The sequence below is a fragment of the Triturus cristatus genome, chromosome 12 (assembly GCF_964204655.1).
Source record: "Triturus cristatus chromosome 12, aTriCri1.1, whole genome shotgun sequence".
Taxonomy (NCBI): domain Eukaryota; kingdom Metazoa; phylum Chordata; class Amphibia; order Caudata; family Salamandridae; genus Triturus; species Triturus cristatus.
The window spans coordinates 724,250,037-724,274,175 of record NC_140595.1 but is presented as its reverse complement, the minus strand read 5'-3'; the positions used below and the strand labels follow the sequence as shown (position 1 = coordinate 724,274,175).

General features: G+C 41.5%; 8 non-coding genes across 8 annotated transcripts; all 8 read right to left on the bottom strand.

The window, feature by feature from the left end:
* Positions 1-397: 397 nt before the first annotated feature.
* On the bottom strand, positions 398-479 carry TRNAS-AGA (transfer RNA serine (anticodon AGA)). Its single transcript has one exon. It is a non-coding gene; the product is annotated as a tRNA-Ser (tRNA).
* A 3,939-nt stretch (positions 480-4,418) lies between these two features.
* TRNAS-AGA (transfer RNA serine (anticodon AGA)) lies at positions 4,419-4,500 on the bottom strand. The gene has a single exon. It is a non-coding gene; the product is annotated as a tRNA-Ser (tRNA).
* Positions 4,501-8,438: 3,938 nt separating this feature from the next.
* TRNAS-AGA (transfer RNA serine (anticodon AGA)) lies at positions 8,439-8,520 on the bottom strand. The gene has a single exon. It is a non-coding gene; the product is annotated as a tRNA-Ser (tRNA).
* A 3,821-nt stretch (positions 8,521-12,341) lies between these two features.
* TRNAS-AGA (transfer RNA serine (anticodon AGA)) lies at positions 12,342-12,423 on the bottom strand. Its single transcript has one exon. It is a non-coding gene; the product is annotated as a tRNA-Ser (tRNA).
* Positions 12,424-14,893: 2,470 nt separating this feature from the next.
* On the bottom strand, positions 14,894-14,965 carry TRNAH-GUG (transfer RNA histidin (anticodon GUG)). Its single transcript has one exon. It is a non-coding gene; the product is annotated as a tRNA-His (tRNA).
* A 1,279-nt stretch (positions 14,966-16,244) lies between these two features.
* TRNAS-AGA (transfer RNA serine (anticodon AGA)) lies at positions 16,245-16,326 on the bottom strand. The gene has a single exon. It is a non-coding gene; the product is annotated as a tRNA-Ser (tRNA).
* Positions 16,327-21,102: 4,776 nt separating this feature from the next.
* TRNAH-GUG (transfer RNA histidin (anticodon GUG)) lies at positions 21,103-21,174 on the bottom strand. The gene has a single exon. It is a non-coding gene; the product is annotated as a tRNA-His (tRNA).
* Positions 21,175-22,453: 1,279 nt separating this feature from the next.
* On the bottom strand, positions 22,454-22,535 carry TRNAS-AGA (transfer RNA serine (anticodon AGA)). Its single transcript has one exon. It is a non-coding gene; the product is annotated as a tRNA-Ser (tRNA).
* Between the last annotated feature and the right edge of the window lie 1,604 nt (positions 22,536-24,139).

Below are 24,139 nucleotides of genomic sequence, written 5' to 3'. Positions count from 1 at the left end.
ATTCTCTTCCTGGGACAGCAGGTTAAGAGAAATTACACATGGGGAGGTTAAGCATGTAACACGGGGGAGAATAAAAAAGAAAATGCAGTTTTATGAAGTGTGTTTGCCAATCCAGCCAGCACTTTTGTTCTATTTCTCTCTTTGCGTCTTTTATTGGTAAAGTAACTTTCAAGTGCATGCGCAGTTATGAATGAGAGAGCAACGGTATATTAATTTGAAGCGTTTACACCAGTGCTAAAATAGGAATGATGTGTAGCAAAGAAATGAAAGAGGTAGCGATAACAAATATGTGGAGAGGCAATAGTGACACAAAAATAAGCCACCTATTTATAAAACTGAAATGGAAGAAATACTAAAGGTTAACTTCTGAAATTGTAGCCGATAATAAAAAGATTCTCGTTGTTGGCAGGATTCGAACCTGCGCGTGGATACCCAAACGGATTTCTAGTCCATCGCCTTAACCAGTCGGCCACAACAACTTGCTGTAAGCTGCCTACAAATATTTTGTTTGAAAGTTTTGAAGTTTTCCCACATCAAAGTACTAATATTCTGCAATGCGCTTTTTAAAAACAATGTTTTTTTCATCATGCACGTTCTGTCCTAAAAATAAAAATTGCATGAGTATATCTCTGGATCTGGAAAAGGATACGCTTGCATTCAAACTCTCTTGTGGCACTCAAGTTTTTTGGACCCTGTTGCACTCTGTTTTTGCGCTGCTTTTAGTCTACGACCCATATTACAGAAGTCAACCATCTCTGAGTATTTGGGACTCCTTTGTAAGTGCCTTATCTTTAATCCTTGAAAAGCTCTATAATAAAGGGGTCTGTCAAAGATTGCTTGAATGGAAGATAAAAGAAGGCCCACTTGTCTCACCAAATGCAGTAGAGAAACCTGATGTTTTACTCATGTTATCCTTAGTTCAGTTTTTGTTAGATCTGGCATCCTTAAGGTGGCCTACCAGCAACCTTTTTGCTTTTCACCTCACGTTTTGCTGTATCTTTATGTTGGCCGTAGGACTCTAATCACTTTATCACTACTGTGAGAAAGTGGCTCTGTATATACTGTTCCCAAATAGGTACAGTGTGCACAGAGTCCCCAGTCCCCAGAGGTTTGGCAGAGGCTAAAGTTAGATATAACCTTACTCTCTAATGTGGTAGCTTGCCGAGCAGTAAGGCAGTATCAGAGTACAGTGTAAAACATTTGTTGTACACACTCAGTCAGCAAATGGTCTCACACACTCAAGAACTGAACACTAGGACATTGGTTTGCATAAAAAAGATATTGTTGTTTTATTTGAGAACCAACAATAGGTATCAAAATATACTTTCTCAGAATGAGATGCTTTAGTTAAATACTTTGCAATAGGCAATTGACTTTTGCAGGTCATAGTTACAGTTTATTACAATAGGCAACACAATTTGAATCACAATAATACATTGAGCTCAATGGGAATTTTAAGTTATATGCAATTAATTACTTTCAGGAATACTTTTCTAAATCCAGGACTGGATCCTAGATTCAGTCCTGGGACAGTTCTTGGAAACAAGTGAGTAAATTCGTTTTAGTTACTGTTGTGATTTTTAAGCAATATTTTGCTATTTTAAAAGTTGACACTTCGAAACTTTTGCTTATCAAATTACCAATGTTATCCTATGGAAGGAAATTCACTTAGCAGGTAAGTGGGGTTATGGTTACTTTTTCTAGGTCAGTGTTGGATCCTAGATCCAGCACTACTGTACCACCTGTAAGCAGTTGAGAAACTACGTTTAAGTTATACAGGCGATTTTTAAGGAATATTTACATGTTTGCAAAATCGACACTTAGAAGAAATTTCACAGAAAAACAGTCAATGGTTTCCTATGGAAGAAAATTCAAGTTACGGGTAAAGTACGTTCTCGTTACTTTTGTAATCCAGTGCTGGGCTCCTAGGCTCAGTACTGGGACATCTATCTAAAACAGGTAAACAATTACGTTTTCACAGTTGGTACGATTTTTAAAGAATATTTGTAAGTTTCAAAAATCGACACTTAGAAAATTTTCAGCAAAAAGCAGGCAATGATATCCCATGGAAGGAAATTCGAGTTACTGGTAAGTACGGTTAAAATTACTTTTCAGGGTCAGTACTGAGCTCCAAGATGCAGCACTGAGGTCTCTCCTGATAACAGGTGAGTAAATCAGAATTTGTTGTTCGGCTGATTTTAGATGAATATTTTAAAGTTCCAAAACTCCACACCACTTAGAAGAATTTCCAAGTGAAACCACTCAATGTTAGCCTATGGAAGAAAAGTGAGTTATCGGCTTTTAGGTAAGTACTCGACTGGCAGAGTTATGGTTCTGGGCATAGACTCAGGGGTCTCCCAGGGGAGTCCCAGCCTACTTGCCAAGCCTTAAACTCCCCTTTTATTACATATAATTTACACCTAAGGTAGGCCCTAGGTAGTCCTAGGTGCATGATGCTATGTAAGTAAAAGATAAGGTATGTACTTTGGTGGTTCGCGTGTCCTGTAAGTACCAAACAGTCTATTTCATTTTTCACTACTGTGAGGTCTACCCCTCTCATAGGTTAGCTCTGTGTATTCCCCTATACTTTTTATTTGGTAATTCCATATCGGAGAGGAGTAGCTTTATTTATTTATTGAAAATCCTACTTACTGGTGAGGTTGGATTTAACTTTACTATTTTAGAAATGCCACTTTTAGAGAGTGAACATTTCTCTGCACTTACTGCTCTATTTGCCTGAAACCTGGCCCCAATACACGTCTGGATTGGGCTGGGTGACAGCAAAATTTGTGCCTTCCCTCTAGAGAGCCACAAAGCAGGTCACTCAACTGCACCTGGGGGGTGAGCTCCGCTCTCCCTTCACCCCCAATAGGTTCAAGAACGATAATTTATGTAAGTAAATACATTATAGCTACAGCTTATAATCATGCGAGTTTAAATCATTTGTTGTTAGATGGTTTAAATATTTGAAAGGATCTGTTTTTAATAGACATTTTACAAAAACCACTGGTACATTTGCTAATTCTGTAAAATTAACATCCAACTGACGTGACATTGCCAACCACAATGCCGTGACTCGGATTCGAACTGAGGTTGCTGCGGCCACAACGCAGAGTACTAACCACTATACGATCACAGCGAGCTACTTGGGCTCAACAGCATACAGTGACATGGAGAATTTATAATTCGGAACACTCAGGGCTGTTCCTGTGATAGGCTGGATGTATTCATTGCTTCCTCATTCCTCATTCAGAGGCTGCGTCTCCTCAGTGGTTGATAGGCTGAAACCGTTTCCTGGCCGCCTGCTTGTGAAATGCCAGGAGTCAAAGATCACACAATACACTTGCGGACCTGTGATGGGACACCAATGCAGAGAAACCCACCTGGCACAGACCTTCTATTCTGTCTATTAGACCTGCATCTTCCCTGCACCTTTCAAGCCATTTGTATGTGAAGCAAGAAAGAGTTAGAGAGTGATCCATCTACACTTTTATAGGGAGGATGTCGCCGTGAGCTCCTCCCAGCTAATCACACGAAAAGCAGAAAAGCAAGATAATACACAGTTGAGGGGAGGGCTGCATGGTTATGTTTTTGAGTAAATATTGAAACTGACCTCAGTGGCTCATTAGCAGAGCTGCGGCTAATGACTGGTGCCAAATCATGATGAAGCAAGCACCATGGCTCGTAGGGGACCCACAACACGCTTTTCTTAGCTCACTGAATTAAAGTATAAACTTCCGCCGTGTGTGAGTGGTAAAGGCTTGTTAATATGGTTCCTTTTCCAATTCAAGTCTGACAACAAGAGGCAGGAACCACGTGGTTTCGGAAGCTCAGGAAAGTAGCCACCAATCACAGAGAAAGAGAGAACTGGCAGTATGAGAGGTGGAGAAAACAGAAGCGGGAGCAAGGAGCTCAAATGAGATTGATGGCGTTTAAATAGAGCGCGTAAAGGAACAGTTACACAGCTAAGAAATGGGAAAGACAGACTAGGGAAAAAAACACAGAAAGAGCCTGTAGATGAATTCTCTTCCTGGGACAGCAGGTTAAGAGAAATTACACATGGGGAGGTTAAGCATGTAACACGGGGGAGAATAAAAAAGAAAATGCAGTTTTATGAAGTGTGTTTGCCAATCCAGCCAGCACTTTTGTTCTATTTCTCTCTTTGCGTCTTTTATTGGTAAAGTAACTTTCAAGTGCATGCGCAGGTATGAATGAGAGAGCAACGGTATAATAATTTGAAGCGTTTACACCAGTGCTAAAGTAGGAATGAGGTGTAGCAAAGACATGAAAGAGGTAGCGATAACAAATATGTGGAGAGGCAATAGTGACACAAAAATAAGCCACCTATTTATAAAACTGAAATGGAAGAAATAGTAAAGGTTAACTTCTGAAATTGTAGCCGATAATAAAAAGATTCTCGTTGTTGGCAGGATTCGAACCTGCGCGGGGATACCCCAATGGATTTCTAGTCCATCGCCTTAACCACTCGGCCACAACAACTTGCTGTAAGCTGCCTACAAATATTTTGTTTGAAAGTTTTGAAGTTTTCCCACACCAAAGTACTAATATTCTGCAATGCGCTTTTTAAAAACAATGTTTTTTTCATCATGCAGGTTCTGTCCTAAAAATAAAAATTGCATGAGTATATCTCTGGATCTGTAAAAGGATATGCTTGCATTCAAACTCTCTTGTGGCACTCAAGTTTTTTGGACCCTGTTGCACTCTGTTTTTGCGCTGCTTTTAGTCTACGACCCATATTACAGAAGTCAACCATCTCTGAGTATTTGGGACTCCTTTGTAAGTGCCTTATCTTTAATCCTTGAAAAGCTCTATAATAAAGGGGTCTGTCAAAGATTGCTTGAATGGAGATAAAAGAAGGCCCACTTGTCTCACCAAATGCAGTAGAGAAACCTGATGTTTTACTCATGTTATCCTTAGTTCAGTTTTTGTTAGACCTGGCATCCTTAAGGTGGCCTACCAGCAACCTTTTTGCTTTTCACCTCACGTTTTGCTGTATCTTTATGTTGGCCGTAGGACTCTAATCACTTTATCACTACTGTGAGAAAGTGGCTCTGTATATACTGTTCCCAAATAGGTACAGTGTGCACAGATTCCCCAGTCCCCAGAGGTTTGGTAGAGGCTAAAGTTAGATATAACCTTACTCTCTAAAGTGGTAGCTTGCCGAGCAGTAAGGCAGTATCAGAGTACAGAGTAAAACATTTGTTGTACACACTCAGTCAGCAAATGGTCTCACACACTCAAGAACTGAACACTAGGCCATTGGTTTGCATAAAAAAGATATTGTTGTTTTATTTGAGAACCAACAATAGGTATCAAAATATACTTTCTCAGAGTGAGATGCTTTAGTTAAATACTTTGCAATAGGCAATTGACTTTTGCAGGTCATAGTTACAGTTTATTACAATAGGCAACACAATTTGAATCACAATAATACATTGAGCTCAATGGGAATTTTAAGTTATATGCAATTAATTACTTTCAGGAATACTTTTCTAAATCCAGGACTGGATCCTAGATTCAGTCCTGGGACAGTTCTTGGAAACAAGTGAGTAAATTCGTTTTAGTTACTGTTGTGATTTTTAAGCAATATTTTGCTATTTTAAAAGTTGACACTTCGAAACTTTTGCTGATCAAATTACCAATGTTATCCTATGGAAGGAAATTCACTTAGCAGGTAAGTGGGGTTATGGTTACTTTTTCTAGGTCAGTGTTGGATCCTAGATCCAGCACTACTGTACCACCTGTAAGCAGTTGAGAAACTACGTTTAAGTTATACAGGCGATTTTTAAGGAATATTTACATGTTTGCAAAATCGACACTTAGAAGAAATTTCACAGAAAAACAGTCAATGGTTTCCTATGGAAGAAAATTCAAGTTACGGGTAAAGTACGTTCTCGTTACTTTTGTAATCCAGTGCTGGGCTCCTAGGCTCAGTACTGGGACATCTATCTAAAACAGGTAAACAATTACGTTTTCACAGTTGGTACGATTTTTAAAGAATATTTGTAAGTTTCAAAAATCGACACTTAGAAAATTTTCAGCAAAAAGCAGGCAATGATATCCCATGGAAGGAAATTCGAGTTACTGGTGAGTACGGTTAAAATTACTTTTCAGGGTCAGTACTGAGCTCCAAGATGCAGCACTGAGGTCTCTCCTGATAACAGGTGAGTAAATCAGAATTTGTTGTTCGGCTGATTTTAGATGAATATTTTAAAGTTCCAAAACTCCACACCACTTAGAAGAATTTCCAAGTGAAACCACTCAATGTTAGCCTATGGAAGAAAAGTGAGTTATCGGCTTTTAGGTAAGTACTCGACTGGCAGAGTTATGGTTCTGGGCATAGACTCAGGGGTCTCCCAGGGGAGTCCCAGCCTACTTGCCAAGCCTTAAACTCCCCTTTTATTACATATAATTTACACCTAAGGTAGGCCCTAGGTAGTCCTAGGTGCATGATGCTATGTAAGTAAAAGATAAGGTATGTACTTTGGTGGTTCGCGTGTCCTGTAAGTACCAAACAGTCTATTTCATTTTTCACTACTGTGAGGTCTACCCCTCTCATAGGTTAGCTCTGTGTATTCCCCTATACTTTTTATTTGGTAATTCCATATCGGAGACGAGTAGCTTTATTTATTTATTGAAAATCCTACTTACTGGTGAGGTTGGATTTAACTTTACTATTTTAGAAATGCCACTTTTAGAGAGTGAACATTTCTCTGCACTTACTGCTCTATTTGCCTGAAACCTGGCCCCAATACACGTCTGGATTGGGCTGGGTGACAGCAAAATTTGTGCCTTCCCTCTAGTGAGCCACAACACAGGTCACTCAACTGCACCTGGGGGGTGAGCTCCGCTCTCCCTTCACCCCCAATAGGTTCAAGAACGATAATTTATGTAAGTAAATACATTATAGCTACAGCTTATAATCATGCGAGTTTAAATCATTTGTTGTTAGATGGTTTAAATATTTGAAAGGATCTGTTTTTAATAGACATTTTACAAAAACCACTGGTACATTTGCTAATTCTGTAAAATTAACATCCAACTGACGTGACATTGCCAACCACAATGCCGTGACTCGGATTCGAACTGAGGTTGCTGCGGCCACAACGCAGAGTACTAACCACTATACGATCACAGCGAGCTACTTGGGCTCAACAACATACAGTGACATGGAGAATTTATAATTCGGAACACTCAGGGCTGTTCCTGTGATAGGCTGGATGTATTCATTGCTTCCTCATTCCTCATTCAGAGGCTGCGTCTCCTCAGTGGTTGATAGGCTGAAACCGTTTCCTGGCCGCCTGCTTGTGAAATGCCAGGAGTCAAAGATCACACAATACACTTGCGGACCTGTGATGGGACACCAATGCAGAGAAACCCACCTGGCACAGACCTTCTATTCTGTCTATTAGACCTGCATCTTCCCTGCACCTTTCAAGCCATTTGTATGTGAAGCAAGAAAGAGTTAGAGAGTGATCCATCTACACTTTTATAGGGAGGATGTCGCCGTGAGCTCCTCCCAGCTAATCACACGAAAAGCAGAAAAGCAAGATAATACACAGTTGAGGGGAGGGCTGCATGGTTATGTTTTTGAGTAAATATTGAAACTGACCTCAGTGGCTCATTAGCAGAGCTGCGGCTAATGACTGGTGCCAAATCATGATGAAGCAAGCACCATGGCTCGTAGGGGACCCACAACACGCTTTTCTTAGCTCACTGAATTAAAGTATAAACTTCCGCCGTGTGTGAGTGGTAAAGGCTTGTTAATATGGTTCCTTTTCCAATTCAAGTCTGACAACAAGAGGCAGGAACCACGTGGCTTCGGAAGCTCAGGAAAGTAGCCACCAATCACAGAGAAAGAGAGAACTGGCAGTATGAGAGGTGGAGAAAACAGAAGCGGGAGCAAGGAGCTCAAATGAGATTGATGGCGTTTAAATAGAGCGCGTAAAGGAACAGTTACACAGCTAAGAAATGGGAAAGACAGACTAGGGAAAAAAACACAGAAAGAGCCTGTAGATGAATTCTCTTCCTGGGACAGCAGGTTAAGAGAAATTACACATGGGGAGGTGAAGCATGTAACACGGGGGAGAATAAAAAAGAAAATGCAGTTTTATGAAGTGTGTTTGCCAATCCAGCCAGCACTTTTGTTCTATTTCTCTCTTTGCGTCTTTTATTGGTAAAGTAACTTTCAAGTGCATGCGCAGGTATGAATGAGAGAGCAACGGTATAATAATTTGAAGCGTTTACACCAGTGCTAAAGTAGGAATGAGGTGTAGCAAAGACATGAAAGAGGTAGCGATAACAAATATGTGGAGAGGCAATAGTGACACAAAAATAAGCCACCTATTTATAAAACTGAAATGGAAGAAATAGTAAAGGTTAACTTCTGAAATTGTAGCCGATAATAAAAAGATTCTCGTTGTTGGCAGGATTCGAACCTGCGCGGGGATACCCCAATGGATTTCTAGTCCATCGCCTTAACCACTCGGCCACAACAACTTGCTGTAAGCTGCCTACAAATATTTTGTTTGAAAGTTTTGAAGTTTTCCCACACCAAAGTACTAATATTCTGCAATGCGCTTTTTAAAAACAATGATTTTTTCATCATGCAGGTTCTGTCCTAAAAATAAAAATTGCATGAGTATATCTCTGGATCTGTAAAAGGATACGCTTGCATTCAAACTCTCTTGTGGCACTCAAGTTTTTTGGACCCTGTTGCACTCTGTTTTTGCGCTGCTTTTAGTCTACGACCCATATTACAGAAGTCAACCATCTCTGAGTATTTGGGACTCCTTTGTAAGTGCCTTATCTTTAATCCTTGAAAAGCTCTATAATAAAGGGGTCTGTCAAAGATTGCTTGAATGGAGATAAAAGAAGGCCCACTTGTCTCACCAAATGCAGTAGAGAAACCTGATGTTTTACTCATGTTATCCTTAGTTCAGTTTTTGTTAGACCTGGCATCCTTAAGGTGGCCTACCAGCAACCTTTTTGCTTTTCACCTCACGTTTTGCTGTATCTTTATGTTGGCCGTAGGACTCTAATCACTTTATCACTACTGTGAGAAAGTGGCTCTGTATATACTGTTCCCAAATAGGTACAGTGTGCACAGATTCCCCAGTCCCCAGAGGTTTGGTAGAGGCTAAAGTTAGATATAACCTTACTCTCTAAAGTGGTAGCTTGCTGAGCAGTAAGGCAGTATCAGAGTACAGAGTAAAACATTTGTTGTACACACTCAGTCAGCAAATGGTCTCACACACTCAAGAACTGAACACTAGGCCATTGGTTTTCATAAAAAAGATATTGTTGTTTTATTTGAGAACCAACAATAGGTATCAAAATATACTTTCTCAGAGTGAGATGCTTTAGTTAAATACTTTGCAATAGGCAATTGACTTTTGCAGGTCATAGTTACAGTTTATTACAATAGGCAACACAATTTGAATCACAATAATACATTGAGCTCAATGGGAATTTTAAGTTATATGCAATTAATTACTTTCAGGAATACTTTTCTAAATCCAGGACTGGATCCTAGAATTACCAATGTTATCCTATGGAAGGAAATTCACTTAGCAGGTAAGTGGGGTTATGGTTACTTTTTCTAGGTCAGTGTTGGATCCTAGATCCAGCACTACTGTACCACCTGTAAGCAGTTGAGAAACTACGTTTAAGTTATACAGGCGATTTTTAAGGAATATTTACATGTTTGCAAAATCGACACTTAGAAGAAATTTCACAGAAAAACAGTCAATGGTTTCCTATGGAAGAAAATTCAAGTTACGGGTAAAGTACGTTCTCGTTACTTTTGTAATCCAGTGCTGGGCTCCTAGGCTCAGTACTGGGACATCTATCTAAAACAGGTAAACAATTACGTTTTCACAGTTGGTACGATTTTTAAAGAATATTTGTAAGTTTCAAAAATCGACACTTAGAAAATTTTCAGCAAAAAGCAGGCAATGATATCCCATGGAAGGAAATTCGAGTTACTGGTAAGTACGGTTAAAATTACTTTTCAGGGTCAGTACTGAGCTCCAAGATGCAGCACTGAGGTCTCTCCTGATAACAGGTGAGTAAATCAGAATTTGTTGTTCGGCTGATTTTAGATGAATATTTTAAAGTTCCAAAACTCCACACCACTTAGAAGAATTTCCAAGTGAAACCACTCAATGTTAGCCTATGGAAGAAAAGTGAGTTATCGGCTTTTAGGTAAGTACTCGACTGGCAGAGTTATGGTTCTGGGCATAGACTCAGGGGTCTCCCAGGGGAGTCCCAGCCTACTTGCCAAGCCTTAAACTCCCCTTTTATTACATATAATTTACACCTAAGGTAGGCCCTAGGTAGTCCTAGGTGCATGATGCTATGTAAGTAAAAAATAAGGTATGTACTTTGGTGGTTCGCGTGTCCTGTAAGTACCAAACAGTCTATTTCATTTTTCACTGCTGTGAGGTCTACCCCTCTCATAGGTTAGCTCTGTGTATTCCCCTATACTTTTTATTTGGTAATTCCATATCGGAGAGGAGTAGCTTTATTTATTTATTGAAAATCCTACTTACTGGTGAGGTTGGATTTAACTTTACTATTTTAGATATGCCACTTTTAGAGAGTGAACATTTCTCTGCACTTACTGCTCTATTTGCCTGAAACCTGGCCCCAATACACGTCTGGATTGGGCTGGGTGACAGCAAAATGTGTGCCTTCCCTCTAGAGAGCCACAACACAGGTCACTCAACTGCACCTGGGGGGTGAGCTCCGCTCTCCCTTCACCCCCAATAGGTTCAAGAACGATAATTTATGTAAGTAAATACATTATAGCTACAGCTTATAATCATGCGAGTTTAAATCATTTGTTGTTAGATGGTTTAAATATTTGAAAGGATCTGTTTTTAATAGACATTTTACAAAAACCACTGGTACATTTGCTAATTCTGTAAAATTAACACCCAACTGCCGTGACATTGCCAACCACAATGCCGTGACTCGGATTCGAACTGAGGTTGCTGCGGCCACAACGCAGAGTACTAACCACTATACGATCACGGCGAGCTACTTGGGCTCAACGACATACAGTGACATGGAGAATTTATAATTCGGAACACTCAGGGCTGTTCCTGTGATAGGCTGGATGTATTCATTGCTTCCTCATTCCTCATTCAGAGGCTGCGTCTCCTCAGTGGTTGATAGGCTGAAACCGTTTCCTGGCCGCCTGCTTGTGAAATGCCAGGAGTCAAAGATCACACATTACACTTGCGGACCTGTGATGGGACACCAATGCAGAGAAACCCACCTGGCACAGACCTTCTATTCTGTCTATTAGACCTGCATCTTCCCTGCACCTTTCAAGCCATTTGTATGTGAAGCAAGAAAGAGTTAGAGAGTGATCCATCTACACTTTTATAGGGAGGATGTCGCCGTGAGCTCCTCCCAGCTAATCACACGAACAGCAGAAAAGCAAGATAAATACACAGTTGAGGGGTGGGCTGCATGGTTATGTTTTTGAGTAAATATTGAAACTGACCTCAGTGGCTCATTAGCAGAGCTGCGGCTAATGACTGGTGCCAAATCATGATGAAGCAAGCACCATGGCTCGTAGGGGACCCACAACACGCTTTTCTTAGCTCACTGAATTAAAGTATAAACTTCCGCCGTGTGTGAGTGGTAAAGGCTTGTTAATATGGTTCCTTTTCCAATTCAAGTCTGACAACAAGAGGCAGGAACCACGTGGCTTCGGAAGCTCAGGAAAGTAGCCACCAATCACAGAGAAAGAGAGAACTGGCAGTATGAGAGGTGGAGAAAACAGAAGCGGGAGCAAGGAGCTCAAATGAGATTGATGGCGTTTAAATAGAGCGCGTAAAGGAACAGTTACACAGCTAAGAAATGGGAAAGACAGACTAGGGAAAAAAACACAGAAAGAGCCTGTAGATGAATTCTCTTCCTGGGACAGCAGGTTAAGAGAAATTACACATGGGGAGGTTAAGCATGTAACACGGGGGAGAATAAAAAAGAAAATGCAGTTTTATGAAGTGTGTTTGCCAATCCAGCCAGCACTTTTGTTCTATTTCTCTCTTTGCGTCTTTTATTGGTAAAGTAACTTTCAAGTGCATGCGCAGGTATGAATGAGAGAGCAACGGTATAATAATTTGAAGCGTTTACACCAGTGCTAAAGTAGGAATGAGGTGTAGCAAAGACATGAAAGAGGTAGCGATAACAAATATGTGGAGAGGCAATAGTGACACAAAAATAAGCCACCTATTTATAAAACTGAAATGGAAGAAATACTAAAGGTTAACTTCTGAAATTGTAGCCGATAATAAAAATATTCTCGTTGTTGGCAGGATTCGAACCTGCGCGGGGATACCCCAATGGATTTCTAGTCCATCGCCTTAACCACTCAGCCACAACAACTTGCTGTAAGCTGCCTACAAATATTTTGTTTGAAAGTTTTGAAGTTTTCCCACATCAAAGTACTAATATTCTGCAATGCGCTTTTTAAAAACAATGTTTTTTTCATCATGCACGTTCTGTCCTAAAAATAAAAATTGCATGAGTATATCTCTGGATCTGTAAAAGGATACGCTTGCATTCAAACTCTCTTGTGGCACTCAAGTTTTTTGGATCCTGTTGCACTCTGTTTTTGCGCTGCTTTTAGTCTACGACCCATATTACAGAAGTCAACCATCTCTGAGTATTTGGGACTCCTTTGTAAGTGCCTTATCTTTAATCCTTGAAAAGCTCTATAATAAAGGGGTCTGTCAAAGATTGCTTGAATGGAAGATAAAAGAAGGCCCACTTGTCTCACCAAATGCAGTAGAGAAACCTGATGTTTTACTCATGTTATCCTTAGTTCAGTTTTTGTTAGACCTGGCATCCTTAAGGTGGCCTACCAGCAACCTTTTTGCTTTTCACCTCACGTTTTGCTGTATCTTTATGTTGGCCGTAGGACTCTAATCACTTTATCACTACTGTGAGAAAGTGGCTCTGTATATACTGTTCCCAAATAGGTACAGTGTGCACAGAGTCCCCAGTCCCCAGAGGTTTGGCAGAGGCTAAAGTTAGATATAACCTTACTCTCTAAAGTGGTAGCTTGCCGAGCAGTAAGGCAGTATCAGAGTACAGTGTAAAACATTTGTTGTACACACTCAGTCAGCAAATGGTCTCACACACTCAAGAACTGAACACTAGGCCATTGGTTTGCATTAAAAAGATATTGCTGTTTTATTTGAGAACCAACAATAGGTATCAAAATATACTTTCTCAGAATGAGATGCTTTAGTTAAATACTTTGCAATAGGCAATTGACTTTTGCAGGTCATAGTTACAGTTTATTACAATAGGCAACACAATTTGAATCACAATAATACATTGAGCTCAATGGGAATTTTAAGTTATATGCAATTAATTACTTTCAGGAATACTTTTCTAAATCCAGGACTGGATCCTAGAATTACCAATGTTATCCTATGGAAGGAAATTCACTTAGCAGGTAAGTGGGGTTATGGTTACTTTTTCTAGGTCAGTGTTGGATCCTAGATCCAGCACTACTGTACCACCTGTAAGCAGTTGAGAAACTACGTTTAAGTTATACAGGCGATTTTTAAGGAATATTTACATGTTTGCAAAATCGACACTTAGAAGAAATTTCACAGAAAAACAGTCAATGGTTTCCTATAGAAGAAAATTCAAGTTACGGGTAAAGTACGTTCTCGTTACTTTTGTAATCCAGTGCTGGGCTCCTAGGCTCAGTACTGGGACATCTATCTAAAACAGGTAAAGAATTACGTTTTCACAGTTGGTACGATTTTTAAAGAATATTTGTAAGTTTCAAAAATCGACACTTAGAAAATTGTCAGCAAAAAGCAGGCAATGATATCCCATGGAAGGAAATTCGAGTTACTGGTAAGTACGGTTAAAATTACTTTTCAGGGTCAGTACTGAGCTCCAAGATGCAGCACTGAGGTCTCTCCTGATAACAGGTGAGTAAATCAGAATTCGTTGTTCGGCTGATTTTAGATGAATATTTTAAAGTTCCAAAACTCCACACCACTTAGAAGAATTTCCAAGTGAAACCACTCAATGTTAGCCTATGGAAGAAAAGTGAGTTATCGGCTTTTAGGTAAGTACTCGACTGGCAGAGTTATGGTTCTGGGCATAGACTCAGGGGTCTCCCAGGGGAGTCCCAGCCTACTTGCCAAGCCTTGAACTCCCCTTTTATTACATATAATTTACACCTAAGGTAGGCCCTAGGTAGTCCTAGGTGCATGATGCTATGTAAGTAAAAAATAAGATATGTACTTTGGTGGTTCGCGTGTCCTGTAAGTACCAAACAGTCTATTTCATTTTTCACTACTGTGAGGTCTACCCCTCTCATAGGTTAGCTCTGTGTATTCCCCTATACTTTTTATTTGGTAATTCCATATCGGAGAGGAGTAGCTTTATTTATTTATTGAAAATCCTACTTACTGGTGAGGTTGGATTTAACTTTACTATTTTAGAAATGCCACTTTTAGAGAGTGAACATTTCTCTGCACTTACTGCTCTATTTGCCTGAAACCTGGCCCCAATACACGTCTGGATTGGGCTGGGTGACAGCAAAATTTGTGCCTTCCCTCTAGAGAGCCACAACACAGGTCACTCAACTGCACCTGGGGGGTGAGCTCCGCTCTCCCTTCACCCCCAATAGGTTCAAGAACGATAATTTATGTAAGTAAATACATTATAGCTACAGCTTATAATCATGCGAGTTTAAATCATTTGGTGTTAGATGGTTTAAATATTTGAAAGGATCTGTTTTTAATAGACATTTTACAAAAACCACTGGTACATTTGCTAATTCTGTAAACTTAACACCCAACTGCCGTGACATTGCCAACCACAATGCCGTGACTCGGATTCGAACCGAGGTTGCTGCGGCCACAACGCAGAGTACTAACCACTATACGATCACGGCGAGCTACTTGGGCTCAACGACATACAGTGACATGGAGAATTTATAATTCGGAACACTCAGGGCTGTTCCTGTGATAGGCTGGATGTATTCATTGCTTCCTCATTCCTCATTCAGAGGCTGCGTCTCCTCAGTGGTTGATAGGCTGAAACCGTTTCCTGGCCGCCTGCTTGTGAAATGCCAGGAGTCAAAGATCACACAATACACTTGCGGACCTGTGATGGGACACCAATGCAGAGAAACCCACCTGGCACAGACCTTCTATTCTGTCTATTAGACCCGCATCTTCCCTGCACCTTTCAAGCCATTTGTATGTGAAGCAAGAAAGAGTTAGAGAGTGATCCATCTACACTTTTATAGGGAGGATGTCGCCGTGAGCTCCTCCCAGCTAATCACACGAACAGCAGAAAAGCAAGATAATACACAGTTGAGGGGAGGGCTGCATGGTTATGTTTTTGAGTAAATATTGAAACTGACCTCAGTGGCTCATTAGCAGAGCTGCGGCTAATGACTGGTGCCAAATCATGATGAAGCAAGCACCATGGCTCGTAGGGGACCCACAACACGCTTTTCTTAGCTCACTGAATTAAAGTATAAACTTCCGCCGTGTGTGAGTGGTAAAGGCTTGTTAATATGGTTCCTTTTCCAATTCAAGTCTGACAACAAGAGGCAGGAACCACGTGGCTTCGGAAGCTCAGGAAAGTAGCCACCAATCACAGAGAAAGAGAGAACTGGCAGTATGAGAGGTGGAGAAAACAGAAGCGGGAGCAAGGAGCTCAAATGAGATTGATGGCGTTTAAATAGAGCGCGTAAAGGAACAGTTACACAGCTAAGAAATGGGAAAGACAGACTAGGGAAAAAAACACAGAAAGAGCCTGTAGATGAATTCTCTTCCTGGGACAGCAGGTTAAGAGAAATTACACATGGGGAGGTTAAGCATGTAACACGGGGGAGAATAAAAAAGAAAATGCAGTTTTATGAAGTGTGTTTGCCAATCCAGCCAGCACTTTTGTTCTATTTCTCTCTTTGCGTCTTTTATTGGTAAAGTAACTTTCAAGTGCATGCGCAGGTATGAATGAGAGAGCAACGGTATAATAATTTGAAGCGTTTACACCAGTGCTAAAGTAGGAATGAGGTGTAGCAAAGACATGAAAGAGGTAGCGATAACAAATATGTGGAGAGGCAATAGTGACACAAAAATAAGCCACCTATTTATAAAAATGAAATGGAAGAAATACTAAAGGTTAACTTCTGAAATTGTAGCCGATAATAAAAAGATTCTCGTTGTTGGCAGGATTCGAACCTGGGCGGGGATACCCCAATAGATTTCTAGTCCATCGCCTTACCCACTCGGCCACAACAACTTGCTGTAAGCTTCCTACAAATATTTTGTTTGAAAGTTTTGAAGTTTTCCCACATCAAAGTACTAATATTCTGCAATGCGCTTTTTAAAAACAATGTTTTTTTCATCATGCACGTTCTGTCCTAAAAATAAAAATTGCATGAGTATATCTCTGGATCTGTAAAAGGATACGCTTGCATTCAAACTCTCTTGTGGCACTCAAGTTTTTTGGACCCTGTTGCACTCTGTTTTTGCGCTGCTTTTAGTCTGCGACCCATATTACAGAAGTCAACCATCTCTGAGTATTTGGGACTCCTTTGTAAGTGCCTTATCTTTAATCCTTGAAAAGCTCTATAATAAAGGGGTCTGTCAAAGATTGCTTGAATGGAAGATAAAAGAAGGCCCACTTGTCTCACCAAATGCAGTAGAGAAACCTGATGTTTTACTCATGTTATCCTTAGTTCAGTTTTTGTTAGACCTGGCATCCTTAAGGTGGCCTACCAGCAACCTTTTTGCTTTTCACCTCACGTTTTGCTGTATCTTTATGTTGGCCGTAGGACTCTAATCACTTTATCACTACTGTGAGAAAGTGGCTCTGTATATACTGTTCCCAAATAGGTACAGTGTGCACAGAGTCCCCAGTCCCCAGAGGTTTGGCAGAGGCTAAAGTTAGATATAACCTTACTCTCTAAAGTGGTAGCTTGCCGAGCAGTAAGGCAGTATCAGAGTACAGTGTAAAACATTTGTTGTACACACTCAGTCAGCAAATGGTCTCACACACTCAAGAACTGAACACTAGGCCATTGGTTTGCATAAAAAAGATATTGTTGTTTTATTTGAGAACCAACAATAGGTATCAAAATATACTTTCTCAGAGTGAGATGCTTTAGTTAAATACTTTGCAATAGGCAATTGACTTTTGCAGGTCATAGTTACAGTTTATTACAATAGGCAACACAATTTGAATCACAATAATACATTGAGCTCAATGGGAATTTTAAGTTATATGCAATTAATTACTTTCAGGAATACTTTTCTAAATCCAGGACTGGATCCTAGATTCAGTCCTGGGACAGTTCTTGGAAACAAGTGAGTAAATTCGTTTTAGTTACTGTTGTGATTTTTAAGCAATATTTTGCTATTTTAAAAGATGACACTTAGAAACTTTTGCTGATCAAATTACCTATGTTATCCTCTGGAAGGAAATTCACTTAGCAGGTAAGTGGGGTTATGGTTACTTTTTCTAGGTCAGTGTTGGATCCTAGATCCAGCACTACTGTACCACCTGTAAGCAGTTGAGAAACTGCGTTTAAGTTATACAGGCGATTTTTTTTTTTTTTTTTTTTTTTTTTATTAAAACCTTTATTTAGCACTGTGTACAAGACAAATACGGGCCTACAACCATCCGGCCGGCCTCGACACTTCTGATGCTTGATAGCAAAGTACACGTCCACTCGGTGGCACGGCAACACCTAAAAGCATACGACCTATGTTGCAAAATCTACGTGCACTGAGTGGCAGGAGACAGTAAGGTTAATTTTAAAAAGTTTTAAAGGTAAGGAGATACAGAACTAGAACGGATCAGTGCACAGAACAGACGAACATACAATAAATGGGTAACTTCCAACAGGAGAGTCAACTAACAGTGAACATATCTAAAATGGAGGCACGAAACTATAATACCAGGATATAGATACGCAGCGAAATGTGCCTCCCAGCCGCTACCCTCCTAACACCATTCCCCCCCACTGACCCTAGAAAAAGACGTAGGAAAAGGACAGAAGAAAGAAAAAGAAGGCCCATAGTAACAAAAAAACGTATCAAAGAAGACCCCCCACCCTACACGCATGCCGAGGCTATGGCCTACCCCCCCCCCTAGCTACGTGTCTGTCGCCCCATAGGAACCCGAAATATAGAATTAAGGAAAGAAGAAAGGAAAAAAGACCATAAAGCGGGGAGGAGCCCACCACACTGCCGAACTCCCGGACTCCCGCGCCGCTCATACATCCTGCGCCATGTACAGTACAGTATCAAAAGACCCACGTAAACCCGGTGGTCCCGATTCAATAACACCCAGCACTTCAGCACTTCACAAGTCCTCCCCCCGGCAGAAGAAGGAAACAGGAGGCGAAATCGCAGCGACATGTAACAAAAACTGGTCATTAAAGACTACTCATCCAAAATTACAAAACGTGTATCAGTCCAGGGCCCCGTATGCCGATCCAACCAAAGCGACAACCGGCATGCCATCACCCCTGTCCGGACCGGCAGATATGATTCAGGCCCGTCCATTGCTGCGAGTCACCTTCAGCCAGGACAAAGAGACAAGATGGCCGCTCTCGAGGAAAGGGGACAATGAAGACGTATCGTACCGCAGGGTCCCAAACGCAGCAGTAACATGCCACAGAGGCTCGAGCGATAGGTGCTTTCAGGGTAACATCTGGCAAGGGAAGCGAAAGGCTAGGTCTCAGCAGGTAGTTCGTAGGCAGAGTCACAACGGTCAAAGTGAAGGGTGTCCCTGCAACTGTATCCGTGTCGATGGGTTGACGCGTTACATTGTAGCCAGGAGGACTCCGCGCCACCGGCCCCCCCCCTCTGCGACATTATTTCACCTCCAGGATAAAACAGGGGCGGCGGGGGATCCTCCAGCCGGGAACGTCCCGTTGCAACCAGTGCCTCATCGATTCTCCGGGTCAGCGCCCGGCAAGTACTCTGCATTGCCACTTTTAACGCCACAAGGGTGGCCAATACATCCCCACAGGTCGGGTCCCTCTGTACCAAGCATCGGTCCGCACTATCCCGCTGTTCCTCCGATGCGGCAATCAGCTCCGGGGCACATGGGCGCGCAGACACTGCGAGTCCAGGGTCAGCCAGCGTCTCAGCAAGAAGAGCAGACGCCATTGTCATCTCCACTGCGGGCAATTAGTGACGGGACAAAATTGACTATGATCCGAGGATGTAGACACCGGAAAAGCGTCGTGCTCCACTCGGGAGCTGCACCGGGCGAGAGCGCCCCACGGCCACCGCGAGAACCGGCCGTTCGCCGCAGGAAGACGCTACAAAATGGAGTCCGCTCGCTTGTCTTCAGGGTGGCGGAGGAGAGCTAGCATTAGGGGGCTCCGACGTCGTCCACACCACTGCCGGCGCTCGGGGGAGTCCGACCCGGACGTAAGGGTCTGACTCCAGTCGCACGGCCAGCATTTCCTCCCCCGCGATCACCCGCAGTGTTCCAGCTCAGCACCCCGTCCACATCCCTCGGCGTCCAGCGGCGGCCATCTACGCAGGGACCCGTGGGAGCGCCGGAGGTCGTAGTAGACACCGAGTCAGCCACCAAACCCGCCGATAAAGGTGTCAGGAGAACGCCAGTCACCTCAATGCCGGTAATCCGCGGCGGCTGGGCGGCGCAGGTCAGGAGGATTAATCAGGATTAACAAAAGAAGCCGGACGGTCCACGGAGCCGGGAGCTCAGGCGTCCGACCCGTCGGCCATCTTGGCTCCTCCCCCATACAGGCGATTTTTAAGGAATATTTACATGTTTGCAAAATCGACACTTAGAAGAAATTTCACAGAAAAACAGTCAATGGTTTCCTATGGAAGAAAATTCAAGTTACGGGTAAAGTACGTTCTCGTTACTTTTGTAATCCAGTGCTGGGCTCCTAGGCTCAGTACTGGGACATCTATCTAAAACAGGTAAACAATTACGTTTTCACAGTTGGTACGATTTTTAAAGAATATTGGTAAGTTTCAAAAATCGACACTTAGAAAATTTTCAGCGAAAAGCAGGCAATGATATCCCATGGAAGGAAATTCGAGTTACTGGTAAGTACGGTTAAAATTACTTTTCAGGGTCAGTACTGAGCTCCAAGATGCAGCACTGAGGTCTCTCCTGATAACAGGTGAGTAAATCAGAATTCGTTGTTCGGCTGATTTTAGATGAATATTTTAAAGTTCCAAAACTCCACACCACTTAGAAGAATTTCCAAGTGAAACCACTCAATGTTAGCCTATGGAAGAAAAGTGAGTTATCGGCTTTTAGGTAAGTACTCGACTGGCAGAGTTATGGTTCTGGGCATAGACTCAGGGGTCTCCCAGGGGAGTCCCAGCCTACTTGCCAAGCCTTAAACTTCCCTTTTATTACATATAATTTACACCTAAGGTAGGCCCTAGGTAGTCCTAGGTGCATGATGCTATGTAAGTAAAAAATAAGATATGTACTTTGGTGGTTCGCGTGTCCTGTAAGTACCAAACAGTCTATTTCATTTTTCACTACTGTGAGGTCTACCCCTCTCATAGGTTAGCTCTGTGTATTCCCCTATACTTTTTATTTGGTAATTCCATATCGGAGAGGAGTAGCTTTATTTATTTATTGAAAATCCTACTTACTGGTGAGGTTGGATTTAACTTTACTATTTTAGAAATGCCACTTTTAGAGAGTGAACATTTCTCTGCACTTACTGCTCTATTTGCCTGAAACCTGGCCCCAATACACGTCTGGATTGGCCTGGGTGACAGCAAAATTTGTGCCTTCCCTCTAGAGAGCCACAACACAGGTCACTCAACTGCACCTGGGGGGTGAGCTCCGCTCTCCCTTCACCCCCAATAGGTTCAAGAACGATAATTTATGTAAGTAAATACATTATAGCTACAGCTTATAATCATGCGAGTTTAAATCATTTGTTGTTAGATGGTTTAAATATTTGAAAGGATCTGTTTTTAATAGACATTTTACAAAAACCACTGGTACATTTGCTAATTCTGTAAAATTAACACCCAACTGCCGTGACATTGCCAACCACAATGCCGTGACTCGGATTCGAACCGAGGTTGCTGCGGCCACAACGCAGAGTACTAACCACTATACGATCACGGCGAGCTACTTGGGCTCAACAACAAACAGTGACATGGAGAATTTATAATTCGGAACACTCAGGGCTGTTCCTGTGATAGGCTGGATGTATTCATTGCTTCCTCATTCCTCATTCAGAGGCTGCGTCTCCTCAGTGGTTGATAGGCTGAAACCGTTTCCTGGCCGCCTGCTTGTGAAATGCCAGGAGTCAAAGATCACACAATACACTTGCGGACCTGTGATGGGACACCAATGCAGAGAAACCCACCTGGCACAGACCTTCTATTCTGTCTATTAGACCTGCATCTTCCCTGCACCTTTCAAGCCATTTGTATGTGAAGCAAGAAAGAGTTAGAGAGTGATCCATCTACACTTTTATAGGGAGGATGTCGCCGTGAGCTCCTCCCAGCTAATCACACGAACAGCAGAAAAGCAAGATAATACACAGTTGAGGGGAGGGCTGCATGGTTATGTTTTTGAGTAAATATTGAAACTGACCTCAGTGGCTCATTAGCAGAGCTGCGGCTAATGACTGGTGCCAAATCATGATGAAGCAAGCACCATGGCTCGTAGGGGACCCACAACACGCTTTTCTTAGCTCACTGAATTAAAGTATAAACTTCCGCCGTGTGTGAGTGGTAAAGGCTTGTTAATATGGTTCCTTTTCCAATTCAAGTCTGACAACAAGAGTCAGGAACCACGTGGCTTCGGAAGCTCAGGAAAGTAGCCACCAATCACAGAGAAAGAGAGAACTGGCAGTATGAGAGGTGGAGAAAACAGAAGCGGGAGCAAGGAGCTCAAATGAGATTGATGGCGTTTAAATAGAGCGCGTAAAGGAACAGTTACACAGCTAAAAAATGGGAAAGACAGACTAGGGAAAAAAACACAGAAAGAGCCTGTAGATGAATTCTCTTCCTGGGACAGCAGGTTAAGAGAAATTACACATGGGGAGGTTAAGCATGTAACACGGGGGAGAATAAAAAAGAAAATGCAGTTTTATGAAGTGTGTTTGCCAATCCAGCCAGCACTTTTGTTCTATTTCTCTCTTTGCGTCTTTTATTGGTAAAGTAACTTTCAAGTGCATGCGCAGGTATGAATGAGAGAGCAACGGTATAATAATTTGAAGCGTTTACACCAGTGCTAAAGTAGGAATGAGGTGTAGCAAAGACATGAAAGAGGTAGCGATAAAAAATATGTGGAGAGGCAATAGTGACACAAAAATAAGCCACCTATTTATAAAACTGAAATGGAAGAAATACTAAAGGTTAACTTCTGAAATTGTAGCCGATAATAAAAAGATTCTCGTTGTTGGCAGGATTCGAACCTGCGCGGGGATACCCCAATGGATTTCTAGTCCATCGTCTTAACCACTCGGCCACAACAACTTGCTGTAAGCTGCCTACAAATATTTTGTTTGAAAGTTTTGAAGTTTTCCCACACCAAAGTACTAATATTCTGCAATGCGCTTTTTAAAAACAATGTTTTTTTCATCATGCACGTTCTGTCCTAAAAATAAAAATTGCATGAGTATATCTCTGGATCTGTAAAAGGATACGCTTGCATTCAAACTCTCTTGTGGCACTCAAGTTTTTTGGACCCTGTTGCACTCTGTTTTTGCGCTGCTTTTAGTCTACGACCCATATTACAGAAGTCAACCATCTCTGAGTATTTGGGACTCCTTTGTAAGTGCCTTATCTTTAAACCTTGAAAAGCTCTATAATAAAGGGGTCTGTCAAAGATTGCTTGAATGGAGATAAAAGAAGGCCCACTTGTCTCACCAAATGCAGTAGAGAAACCTGATGTTTTACTCATGTTATCCTTAGTTCAGTTTTTGTTAGACCTGGCATCCTTAAGGTGGCCTACCAGGAACCTTTTTGCTTTTCACCTCACGTTTTGCTGTATCTTTATGTTGGCCGTAGGACTCTAATCACTTTATCACTACTGTGAGAAAGTGGCTCTGTATATACTGTTCCCAAATAGGTACAGTGTGCACAGAGTCCCCAGTCCCCAGAGGTTTGGCAGAGGCTAAAGTTAGATATAACCTTACTCTCTAAAGTGGTAGCTTTCCGAGCAGTAAGGCAGTATCAGAGTACAGTGTAAAACATTTGTTGTACACACTCAGTCAGCAAATGGTCTCACACACTCAAGAACTGAACACTAGGCCATTGGTTTGCATAAAAAAGATATTGTTGTTTTATTTGAGAACCAACAATAGGTATCAAAATATACTTTCTCAGAGTGAGATGCTTTAGTTAAATACTTTGCAATAGGCAATTGACTTTTGCAGGTCATAGTTACAGTTTATTACAATAGGCAACACAATTTGAATCACAATAATACATTGAGCTCAATGGGAATTTTAAGTTATATGCAATTAATTACTTTCAGGAATACTTTTCTAAATCCAGGACTGGATCCTAGAATTACCAATGTTATCCTATGGAAGGAAATTCACTTAGCAGGTAAGTGGGGTTATGGTTACTTTTTCTAGGTCAGTGTTGGATCCTAGATCCAGCACTATTGTACCACTTGTAAGCAGTTGAGAAACTACGTTTAAGTTATACAGGCGATTTTTAAGGAATATTTACATGTTTGCAAAATCGACACTTAGAAGAAATTTCACAGAAAAACAGTCAATGGTTTCCTATAGAAGAAAATTCAAGTTACGGGTAAAGTACGTTCTCGTTACTTTTGTAATCCAGTGCTGGGCTCCTAGGCGCAGTACTGGGACATCTATCTAAAACAGGTAAAGAATTACGTTTTCACAGTTGGTACGATTTTTAAAGAATATTTGTAAGTTTCAAAAATCGACACTTAGAAAATTTTCAGCAAAAAGCAGGCAATGATATCCCATGGAAGGAAATTCGAGTTACTGGTAAGTACGGTTAAAATTACTTTTCAGGGTCAGTACTGAGCTCCAAGATGCAGCACTGAGGTCTCTCCTGATAACAGGTGAGTAAATCAGAATTCGTTGTTCGGCTGATTTTAG